The sequence below is a fragment of the Chelonoidis abingdonii genome, chromosome 15, assembly GCF_003597395.2.
Source record: "Chelonoidis abingdonii isolate Lonesome George chromosome 15, CheloAbing_2.0, whole genome shotgun sequence".
Classification (NCBI taxonomy): domain Eukaryota; kingdom Metazoa; phylum Chordata; order Testudines; family Testudinidae; genus Chelonoidis; species Chelonoidis abingdonii.
Window position 1 is genome coordinate 5,779,906 of NC_133783.1, and position 11,607 is coordinate 5,791,512.

Consider the following 11,607-nt stretch of genomic DNA (forward strand, 5'->3'; position numbering starts at 1 on the left):
AGAACTTTAGAGAGCCTGTAGTAATGTCTGGTCCCTCTCATACCCCCGAGAAAAGACCACACACATAGAACAAAGGACCCACACCCAAAACTTCCCTCCACACAGGGTTGAAAGTATCTTGTCTCCTGTTTGGTCCTCTGGTCAGGTGTTTAGTTCCCTGTTTGTTAACCCTTTACAGGTGAAAGAGACATTAACCCTTAGCTATCTGTTTATGACAGTACCACATTATAAGGTTATATTAAGTGTTTGCATTGTAATCCTCTGTAATTGTGTAAGCCATAAAACAAGAAAGGAGTATTAATTAATGTAAAATGCTGGCTTCCTACAGAAGGTGTTCGGTCCTGCCCACTAAAACCAAATGAGCCGTTGTGGAATGTCAGACGACAAAAGACATCCATGAATGGGAGACGTGCATGTGGACTCCTCCCATCAGCTTGAACTCTGGGAGAAGGGAATAAAAATCCTCAGCAAAAGTAACTCTCTTTATGCTGCTTGGACGCTGAGGAACAAGGATTACTTAGCTCAAGCACAAGATCCCCAGTATTTGGCCTGGGTTAGCCTTCAAGGATATATAGAACCTGCATATTACAGCAGCTTCTATTAAAGTGTTAGGTCTACAAAAGGTAACTCTTTCGTATGTGTGTATTTACCTGCTTTAACCTTGTAACAAAAATCTCATTTATTTTTCTTAGTTAATAAATCTTTAGATAGTTTATTATAGAATTTGACTATAGCCTTTATCTTTGGTGTGGCAACTGAGCTGGGTAAGTGATTTGTCCTTCGGGACTGGGAGTAACCTGAATATTGATGGGCCCTTTCCCCCAAAATCACATATATAACAAAGGCAAGCTTGCCTAGGTGGCAAAATAGACTGGAGTACCCAAGAGGAGAGTCTGTGACTCCATGGTTAGGCTGTTACAGTGTTTGAGGAGGTCACACTTGGTGCTTGATTGGTGAAATCTAAGAACTCCCGATCAGTTCAGGGGTTGTGCCTTGGTTTGTAACAGTCTGTCCTGAGGTTGGTACTCATGTTCTTGAGCCACTCCAGACAGTTTAATTACCATGGCGTCTTGACATTGTAAGGTTTCTGTTCCCTGATTGGATGAGTGTGGCTAATAAAGAGGGGAAGGGCAGGATCAATTGTATTAGCTTATGACACTCTCGTGGAGAGAGTAGGAGCAGTTTTTCTCACAAGGAACAGCTAAAATGGCAGATCTATGGAATTTTTGGGCCATTTAGAAAGGAGTCTACTGCTTCCATCCCAAATGAATTTACTTTCATCATGCGATGCATTTCAGTGATGAGCCCACAATTAATTTCCCATGCAAGTCAGTTTAATTAGTATCTGTATAATCAAAATGTTGCTCATATGAATGTCTGAAAAAATGAATACAAAAAGGGTGAGTAAACAGTGAATCAAAATTCAGTTTCTAATTCACCTCAAGAGGTTTTAGTGCTGATTATTGCCTACCAAGAAAATTGCTGATCAAAAGGGTTAATCTCTATGGTTTGCATGTGTTAGTGGATTTCACAAGTTATATTTCCATTTTCAGTGCATTTTCTCATGTGGTTTGGGGAGTTTTTACCTGCGTTTAGCCGTTTTTTCCCCTCCTCTCTCTCCTTTTTTAAAGACTGGTATATTTTCCAAGCCTAGCAACAGTAGGGAACAAAGCCAAGTAGCTCTCATGGGGCATAGTTTGATTCTACTTGTCAGTGGTACTCACTTATCACAGAGATATCTATCATGGGACCCCACTTTGCCAAGCTACCCTAGGATGCTCTAGCAAATCCAAACAAAAGCTAACAATAATGCACCACTAGGGACAAATTAGCATCCATGTGCCACGCATCATTCCTTAGAGGAATCATCTGGGGTTTAAATGATCAGTGCTGTATAGTCACAAGTGGCTGGCATATTAATATTCCAGATAAATGACTTCTTGTGCTAGCAAAAGATCTCACATGGTAAGACTCCTTTCACAGGCCGAAGGGAAAAGGCAGAGAACACACACAAAGATGATAGTCAGTTTTGTGGCTGTAGATTCATGCCTTTCAATTTCAAACCCTACTAGTTTTAAATGTATTCCTAGCTTTTATTTTATTTAGATTTGTATGTGTAGGAAGAGTGTATTCTCTTAGCTTCTCATTGTGTCTTTAGTATCAAACAAACTTAACTAAAATAATACTAGCTCTTTATGAGGTGTTTTAATCAGAAGATCTCAAGGAGCTTTACAGGGACTACTATACTAAGGGGGGAGATCAATCTAAGATACGTCGACTTCAGCTACGCTATTCTCATAGCTGAAATTGCGTATCTTAGATCGACTTAGAGCGACTTACTTTGCATCCTCAGGGCACGAGATCAATGGCTGCCACTCTTCCGTTGACTCCGCTTCCGCCTCTCACCCTGGTGGAGTTCCGGAGTCGATGGGGAACACATTCGGGGATCGATGTATCACGTCTAGACAAGACGTGATACATTGATCCTTGATAGATAGATCACTATGCCCCAATACAGCAGGTAGTTTAGACATACCATAAAAATGTTGAGCCTGAGCACCCACACCTTTGAAGTGAATGGTAGCTGCCTGTGCTCAGCACTCTTCCTTTAAATCAGACCTTTAATCGCTGGCAAGAAAGTTCACTGGCATTAAAACACTATGAATGAAACCTTGGCTACACTGAGGTCAATGGGAGTTTTGCATTGACTTTACTGAAACCTGGATTTTACCATGTAATCCAAAGTTAGTACTAGGTGCACATAACTCCTTTAATTTGAATTGTTATTGATCCTGTGTACAGCATGGCTGAATTTGGTTCTAGATGAGGAAGGATGGATGCTAGAACCAGATACTTTCATTAGTGATTTTTAAATCCTAGGAGGCTAAAAGGGAATCACAGTGTAGACAAGATGCTACCCTTTAAATGCTTCTATGCCTAGTACCCAAATAGTAACTACTGTGACGAGTAAAGTCTTCTAGAAAAAGTCTTTGAACCATGACACATAAATGACTCCCTAGCCAATGGAGTTTTGACTGAATAAGTGTGATTGGAGCTGTACATAAGTGTTGTACAGGGCAGATTCTGATCTTTTATACGTTGGGGTAATTCTGGAATAACGACATTGACTTAAAAGGAGGTACTCCAGAGTTTTCCTAGTGTAACTGAGATCAGAACCACTCCACCTGATTATAGTAGCAACCAGTTACAAAAATTTATATTTTGCTTGTGGATTGTATTTGCCTAACCATTTTAATGATTGTTTATTTTTACAAGATGATTCTCAAAGTAAGGAAGAAAGCATTAAAAACTAAAATGATAAAATTCAGGTTAAAATGAAATCTAGATATTCAACTCTAAGATCATATGGGTGAGTCAACTGTGCATATTTCCACTCTTAAAGAATAGCTTAACAAATGCCTAAAGTTGCATGAAATAGGGATGGTTGAAGTGATTCAGAAGAAACCTGAAGCTCAGCTCAAACCACAATCCTTATCTTGATTTTGATCAGTTCACACTCTTATCTCTCCCTGAGTGACAGAGATTTTCTTATCATAGAGTCTAGCTAGTTAGGCAGTTTCTAGTGGGACTTAGCTGTTGTCTTTAGCTTCCATGTCTCTGTAGCCTCCAAAATGCACAATGCATTGTGGAACACCTCTGACATGAAGTGGTGTGCCTTACTGGAAGACAGTAACTGACCTAGCAGAAACTGTGAGGCTCACTGAAAACCATTCCAAAGGCATAGCAATACCATTGGAGCAGAAACTAGCTAAGGGGGTCATGGAGAGAGGGGTTGTGGGCGAGGGGAAAAGACATTGTGGAGATATGAGTCATTGAGTCCAAACAAGAGACAACATTTATTTTTAATGGAAATGTTTCACAATGACATGAGAATCGCATTTCTAACTGATCCCATTATTGCAGTAGCTTTACATTATATAAGTTGATTGCTAAAAGTTTTTCAAAATGAAACTATTAGTTTATTACTATTGTATTAGAACTTCATAAAAGCCCTTCATCTGGGTGAATTTTATCCCAGGATTAACCAGTATGTCCCCCCAAGATTTAATCTTTTTTATATTGTTTTGTACAATTTGCTCATTGAGTAACTTTGAAAAGGACAAAGCGATATTGGATGATAGGATATGACTTAACTTTATATTGCTATAAAATGCTGTGATCTTGAACAACGCTGAATTATTCTCTATATTCTGAGGCTAAGTGCGAAAATCAGTCCAAATGGAAAAAAATTATCCAAATGGAAAATGTATACCAACTAGAAAAAAAAAATAAAGAATGAAACTGAAGATCTTTTAATATATATTGTTAATGCAAGTAAAATAAGGAAACTAACTTTGCTTTCTTTTTGCCCTAAATACTGTCTGAGCTGAGAATAAGGGTTAGTTGTGCTTGATTAACTCACTGGAGTAAATCTGGAAGTTAATGGAGTAATGCTGGATTTACGTCTGATGTCAAATATGACTCAATTTTATGTGGCTGGAAAATATAAGGAAAATATTAGATGTATGTTTTGTTTTTTGTTCCCTAGGAAAAACATACAGAGGGGTCTACTGAGCAAAGCAGTACCTGATTTACTTAATAAATAAATAACTGTGTATTAAATTGGCCAAATTCTCTGGTCTGCTAAGACTGATTTGCACTGTTCTGGGAGCACTAGGCAACCTTCAAGTCAGTTTAACAAGCCAGTGGAAGATTCTTCCTGTGGAGATAAATCCTGCAGGGGTGTAAGGCCCAGTTAGCAGCCCTTCCACCGCTCTCCCCACACACACAGACACAGAGGAGGGCGCATAAAGGAGAGGAGTATGGCCATGGCTTCCTTATAATGTGGCAGTCCCTAGCTGCTGGAAAAGTGGCAAAAGGTAATACTGCCCTGAAGCTGCCAGGGAACACAGAGTATGTTTACATTGTGGGATCCTGGTTTGTGGGCTTGGTATTTCCAAGCCCATGCTTGTGCATCCACACTGGGGTTACAGTTGTTGGAGCCACGTGTCTCAGCCTTTGCTAACACATCCAAATGGCTCTACACAGATTCTCATGGGGGTCTGTGGCTTTACCTGCATCCACACTGCAAAATTACAGGGCTTGGACCCGAGTCTCAGCAGGACTCGGGCTTTGCAAGCTCCTAGGACTCAAGTCCTGAGTGCTTGCTGTCCTGAATCAGCCTGATTTGTGTGGGATGGAAGGGAGGCTTGGGCTCAATCCTGAGTCAGAACCCAGGCTGACTGGCAATGTAGACATACCCAAGATGGCTTCGCTGCCTTTCTTCTCCCCTTCTCCTGTGCTGAGCACAGATGAGCTGAAATAGATAATCAGTGCTTAATGGGTGACAACAATGCTTTTCCTGTATATGTTGTGTTCAGAAGCTGCACTTAACAGGATCCCTGATTCATTCAATTTGTAACAAAATACATTCAGCTCACAATTACCTAGCCCACTGTTTGCTTTTATTTAACTACAGCGTTTTTCACTGTGCTGCAGGGTACATTTTGCAAATTATGTCACTTCTAGTTAACCACTGAGCCTGACTGATGTTAGGTCACTGACCTGAGATGGAAAGTCAATTACTAAAAAGCAAAATCACATTTGTCTCACCACTGTTAGACCCAAAGAAGAGCTGTGCAAGTCTTAGATTATTCCTGAGCCCAATGACTCTGGGAAGACATAGGATTCTGTTGACCATGGGGAAGAATAGCTGAGAGTTCAATGGTTGATTTTTGCCTTCCCACAACTCTGCTAGAATTTATTAGAAGACTTGTATGTTCACGTTCCTGCAGTTACTCTTATGCATCTCATCCTCTTCCTTCTTCAGTTTTATAGTGTATACCTAAAAATGCCTCAACTTAATTCAGCAAAATCAAGTCTCCTTTGAGGTGTCTACTAGCATTAGTCCTTTGCAAAGCATACAAATTGCATAGCTGGATTGTGAACGTGGTTGAAAAATGCTATGACCAATAGCTACATGCTGTAGTCAGCTATGCTAAGATAGCACTAATCAAACCTCATGTTTCCAACTACTTGCTTGCAGGGAGTAAGAAGGAATTTGCACCTTCCATATACCCATATTTAGATAGTTGGTTTTGAGGTTCTATGAGGGGATTCACCATTCTCAGAAACATCAAATGTTGGCCCTTGCTGAAATGCTACTGGACCCTTTGATGGACCAATGGGAGGGTTGGTATGACAATTCCGATGTTGTTACATGGTAGTGGATTGCTACATAACAAGAGAAAGCCATTTGTTCATCTGTGAGAGTTACAGTTGATAAAGCCCATGAGTCACAAGTTGGTTGTATCAAGTGAATGGTTTACCAGCTTATTAAAGGAGCAGATTTAGAGCAAATAGCTTTAGGGAGCAAGGACTCCTATCGTTTGGCCAGAATTTTTCAAATCAGCAGTTTAATGAGAATAAGCAATGTAAGGTGGAATCATTGCCAAAAAAAGTAATTTTACTGGCTAATTCTGTCAGAGCAGTGGGGCAATAAGTAGCAGAACTGAGCTAAAGATGGAGCCATGGGGCATAGTAGCACTGAATGAGTTTTCTACTGTGGACAGTAAAGATCAAAAAGCGGTATATTTTAAATTTTGTGGGTGAGCATTACATGGTTTACAAGAGGGGGAGATCAAAGCAGAATGTCAGGTGGCCCCAGAAAGACTTTTAAATTACACCAAGGATTGGAGTAATGTGTGAGATGCTTTTAATTTCCTGTGCTACTAGTAGAAGAGTTTCCTAAATACCTAGCAGTTCTCTTTCAATAGAAAAGCTGGACAGGTAGCTAGTTTTCAAAGAGGATTTCCTTGAGCTTGTACATGGTGGTTGAATGATTCTGGCTAGGCTCTGCTGAACACAAATCTTTGTTGTATACATATAAGTGCTTGAGGCTTCTTTTAGCTGAAGGTCATTCCTCACAAATGCAAAATATTAATATTAGTTCATGTTAGAAATTTGTTCCATGAGCCATTTGTATGGGACAAAAGAATGTGAAGCTGAAATTTCTAGGGCCACCTTACCTGAACTGGAAACATTACAATATGGAGAGGGGACATAAGTTTTCAAGCACATAAAATGTTGTTACAAGGAGGGAGGAGAATTGTTCTTTTTAACCTAGGACAAGAAGCAGTGTGGTTAAATTGCAGCAAGGGAGGTTTAGGTTGGACATTAGGAAAAACTTCCTAACTGTCAGGGTGGTCAAGCACTGGAATAAATTGCCCAGGGAGGTTGTGGAATCTCCATCACTGGAGATTTTTAAGAGCAGATTAGACAAACACCTTCCAGGGATGGTCTAGATAATACTTAGTCCTGCCATGAGTGCAGGGACTAAATGACCTCTTGAGCTCCCTTCCAGTCCTATGATTCTGTGTTGGTTGAGTATATGTGAAGCCACTGCAGTTCTCTGCACAAAGGATGCTCTGTAGCTCATCTGGACTTTGGAACTTCTGTGAGGAAGCAGACAGATCAACTTCCTCAAAATGGCACTTGCAGTTTAAACACACTTGTAACTTCTCCTCCTTCCCAGAAGTGGAATCTGACTCTCCTCTGCCCAATTGCCATATATAACACACAGGGGTGGCTCTAGACATTTCGCCGTCCCAAGCATGGCAGCATGGTCGCCGGTCCCGCGGTTCCGGTGGACCTCCCGCAGGCGTGCCTCCAGAGGGTCAGCTGGTCCTGCAGCTTCAGTGGACCTCCCACAGGCATGCCTGCAGAGGGTCCGCTGGTCTCACGGCTTCACCAAAGTTGCGGGACCAGCGGACCCGCTGCAGGCTTGCCACCGAAGGCTGGCTGCCTGCCGCCCTCCTGGCAACCAGCAAAGCACCCCCTGCGGCATGCTGCCCCAAGCACGCGCTTAGCGTGCTGGGGCCTGGAGTCGCCCCTGATAACACAGCATGGTATCAGAGAAGTATAGAATATGTAGAGTGCCTCATCAATATCTTGAGAGGTGAAAGTTGGGTTCTCACTAAGCCAGGAAAGAGCTGTGTAACAAAATGTGGCTTTAATTAAGGCTCTGGAGGGCAATCAAGATCTGAAGGTTTTCCCCACCTCTGACAGACTTCCTGTGTGACCTTGGGCAAGTCACTTAATATCTGCCTCAGTTTCCCCACTTGTAACAGAAGAATAATATGCTTCCCTATCTCATAGATATGTGAAATGCTAAATCCATTAATATTTGTGAGGTAGGGAAGCATATACAGTGATGAGTGCCATAGGAAACCTTAATTAAATAGCTTGACCTTCATGGAAAGGTCAGGCAGAAACTAAGTGCAACTAGGTTTCCCAAAATACATAGTAAAGCAGCAGATCTCTAAACCATGCAAAAAGTAACAGTGCATGGGGCTTTTGCTGGAACACCTACAAATCCAAACCAGTGAGTATTCTACAGGCCTAGATGGGCCCTGTTCTTTATGATTTTCCCAATGAATTCAGAATAGATTAATTGGACCATTTATTTTTTGCTGAAAGGAGTACAGGTCAAGACCCAAAACTATTACAGTCCCTTGGTTTCTCATAGGAAGGATCCCAACACCACCTACCACTATTAGAATAAATAAGACAATACATCAGAAATATTATATTCCAACATATAAGTGCCTGGTGGAACAATATATACAGAAGCAAATAGATAATTTGCTTCTTTTTTTAATCACATATCTTGAAAGCAAAATGATCAAGAATTCATTTGTAGTCCTGGAAATTTACAAGTACCCTTTATGTAAATACAGTACAAGGAAAAAAGTCAGCTCTCTAGCTTTAGTGTCAAGAACGCACAATCTATTGCTCTGAAGAGAGCGGCTGCTAGGAGAATCGATGCAAATGCAGTTTCTTTTCTCAGCAGAAAGCTCCTAAACAGGGTTCAGCTTAAGTTCAAGGATTCTGTTGTGTTGAAATACAATATGGTTACACTATGCTTTGCTTGGAGGTTATAGCTTCATCACCTTAGGCCGAGGATACATAACTACTTTGCTGACAGGCATATGAGCATGTTGGCTTGACTGCCTTTATCTAGCTTTCATGATATTTGTATTTAATCATTCAGATCTGAGTCTGAGCACTCTTGGTTATGCATTGCTTTGCCTTTTCAGACCCTTTTGTGCCTTGCAGATGTGCAAATATTGAAATCTATTTAAATAAAGATGTTTGAAATAGTATTAAAATGCACACAGGTCTAAATCCCGAGATCCTTCAGTTTTCACTCAGTTCTGACCCAGGCAAACTCCCATGGATTTAGCAGGCCTGTCTCTCCCTTGACTTACATCATTGCAAATTAGAAATAACTCCATTGACATTAGACCAGTATAAAAAATTGTTACTTCAGTAAGTGAAGGACGTTTTTACTGCTTCCCTCTTCTGTTTATCGCTGAATACCCAAGGAAACTCTGGAGCAGGGTGCCAGATTCTATTCTATTTTGGCTTGCTTATCAGTTGAATTGTATGACTGTCAGACTGCTTGCATTTTGAATTTCAGGGCTGGCAATCAGAAACCTCCCCATGTTACTTTACTTGTAAACTGAGCATGCTTGATAGGGACTCCCTGAGACACAATAGACATAGATCCCCCTGCACCATTTGTACAGAATCTTTCATCACAACCACATTTTAAGGGGAAGTAAGTTTTAAAGTCCTAATGAACTATTAATGCTGACATTCCAATCATCAGCAACCAGTTTTATCACTGTTAATAAAATAATGCATTAACCAGCTACCTCTAACATTACTACTTATAGCAAATATTAAGTTGAACATGAAATCCACTCAATTTCTTTTGCCATACAAACTCAGGGTACTAAAGCTCAGGAACATATTTTCAGCTTAATTTCAGGTAACTGAAGAAGTGCCAACTTTTTGTGTGTGTGAACTTCCCTTCAGATCAGGATTCCCTTCAAATCAAGAATCAGTCTTTCAGAAGGAATGTCTTTCTGTACTACTGTCCTCCATTTCAAATGAAGGGAGTCCCTGCAAAGACTGAGCTCTGGTTTCTGGTAGAGCATATTTTTGCCTAAAAATGAGGTTTCAACGCTTCATGGATGTGGGTTTTTTGCTTCAAAATGTGTAAGTCTATATTTAGAACACGATCTGCTTATCAGGTGATCTCCTTAAAGGTTAGGAGCTTTTTTATAGGCTATAACTCATCACAAATGGCATCAGAAATTCATTACTTCTGCAACCTGCTCAAGTGGGTAGGGCATTGGAGTAGAACTCAAAAGACAAGGGTTCTAGTCTCAACTCTACTGATGACCTGCTGTGTGACATTGGACAAGTCATTTTACCTCTCAGCGCCTTTGTTTTCCCTCTTTGTCTCTCTTACTGGTAAGCTCTTGGGACAGGGACTCTTTTGAACAGTGATAGTCCAACGAAGCACAAAGAAGCCGATTTTGACTGGGGCCGCTAGGCACCACCTTAATACAAATAAATAACTTCTAGCTAGAGCATAAGAACATAATAATGGCCATACTGGGTCAGACCAAAGGTCCATCTAGCCCAGTATCCTGTCTTCCAACAGTAGCCGATGCCAGGTGCCCCAGTGGGAATGAACAGAACAGGTAATGATCAAGTGATCCATTCCCAGCTTCTGGCAAACAGAGGCTAGGACACCCTCCCTGCCCATCCTGGCTAATAGCCATTGATGGACCTATCCTCCCCGAATTTATCTAGCTCCTTTTTGAACACTCTTGTTGTCTTGGCCTTCACAGCATCCTCTGGCAAGGAGTTCCACAGGTTGACTGTGCATTGTGTGACAAAATACTTCCTTTTCTTTGTTTTAAACCTGCTGCCTATTCATTTCATTTGGTGCCCCCTGTTTGGTGTGTCATGAGAAGAAGTAAATAACACTTTCTTATTTACTTTCTCCACACCAGTCATGATTTTATAGACCTCTAACATATCCCCCCTTAGCCATCTAAAAGACTAAATGACATATCCCCCCTTAGCCATCTAAAAGTCTAAAAGACTTTTCATCTTTTCCAAGATGAAAAGTCCCAATCTTTTTGATCTCTCCTTATATGGCAGCCATTCCATACCCTATATAATTTTGTTGCCCTTTTCTGAACCTTTTCCAATTCCAATAGATATTTTTTTTGAGATAGGGTGACCACATCTGCACACAGTAGTCAAGATGTGGGCGTATCATGGATTTATATAGAGGCAACATGACATTTTCTGTCTTATTAGCTATCCCTTTCTTATTGATTCCCAACATTTTGTTCACTTTTTTTGACTGCCTCTGCACATCTAGTGGATGTTTTCAGAGAACTATCCACAATGACTCCAAGATCTCTTTTATGAGTGGTGTGGCAAATTGCCGGTACTGTTCTGCTGGGTCTCGCGCTTTCTCTTCTCTGGGGTAGGTTCAGGGCGCTATTGCTTGCCTCTGAACCAGTTCTTAATCATTCCTCTAGTGTCCTTGGAAGAGGGGAGTGGAGAGAGAGAGACCTGGGCTTGCCAATCCACCACAGCACTCCTCCAAACCTTCTATTTCTCTCTGGACAAACTCTTCTCTTCTGCAATCTGCACTCTGCTCCAATCCAACCTTTCTCCTTCAACTACCACACCCTGTCTGACTGAAGCAGGGGTTTATATCCCATGACTGGAGTC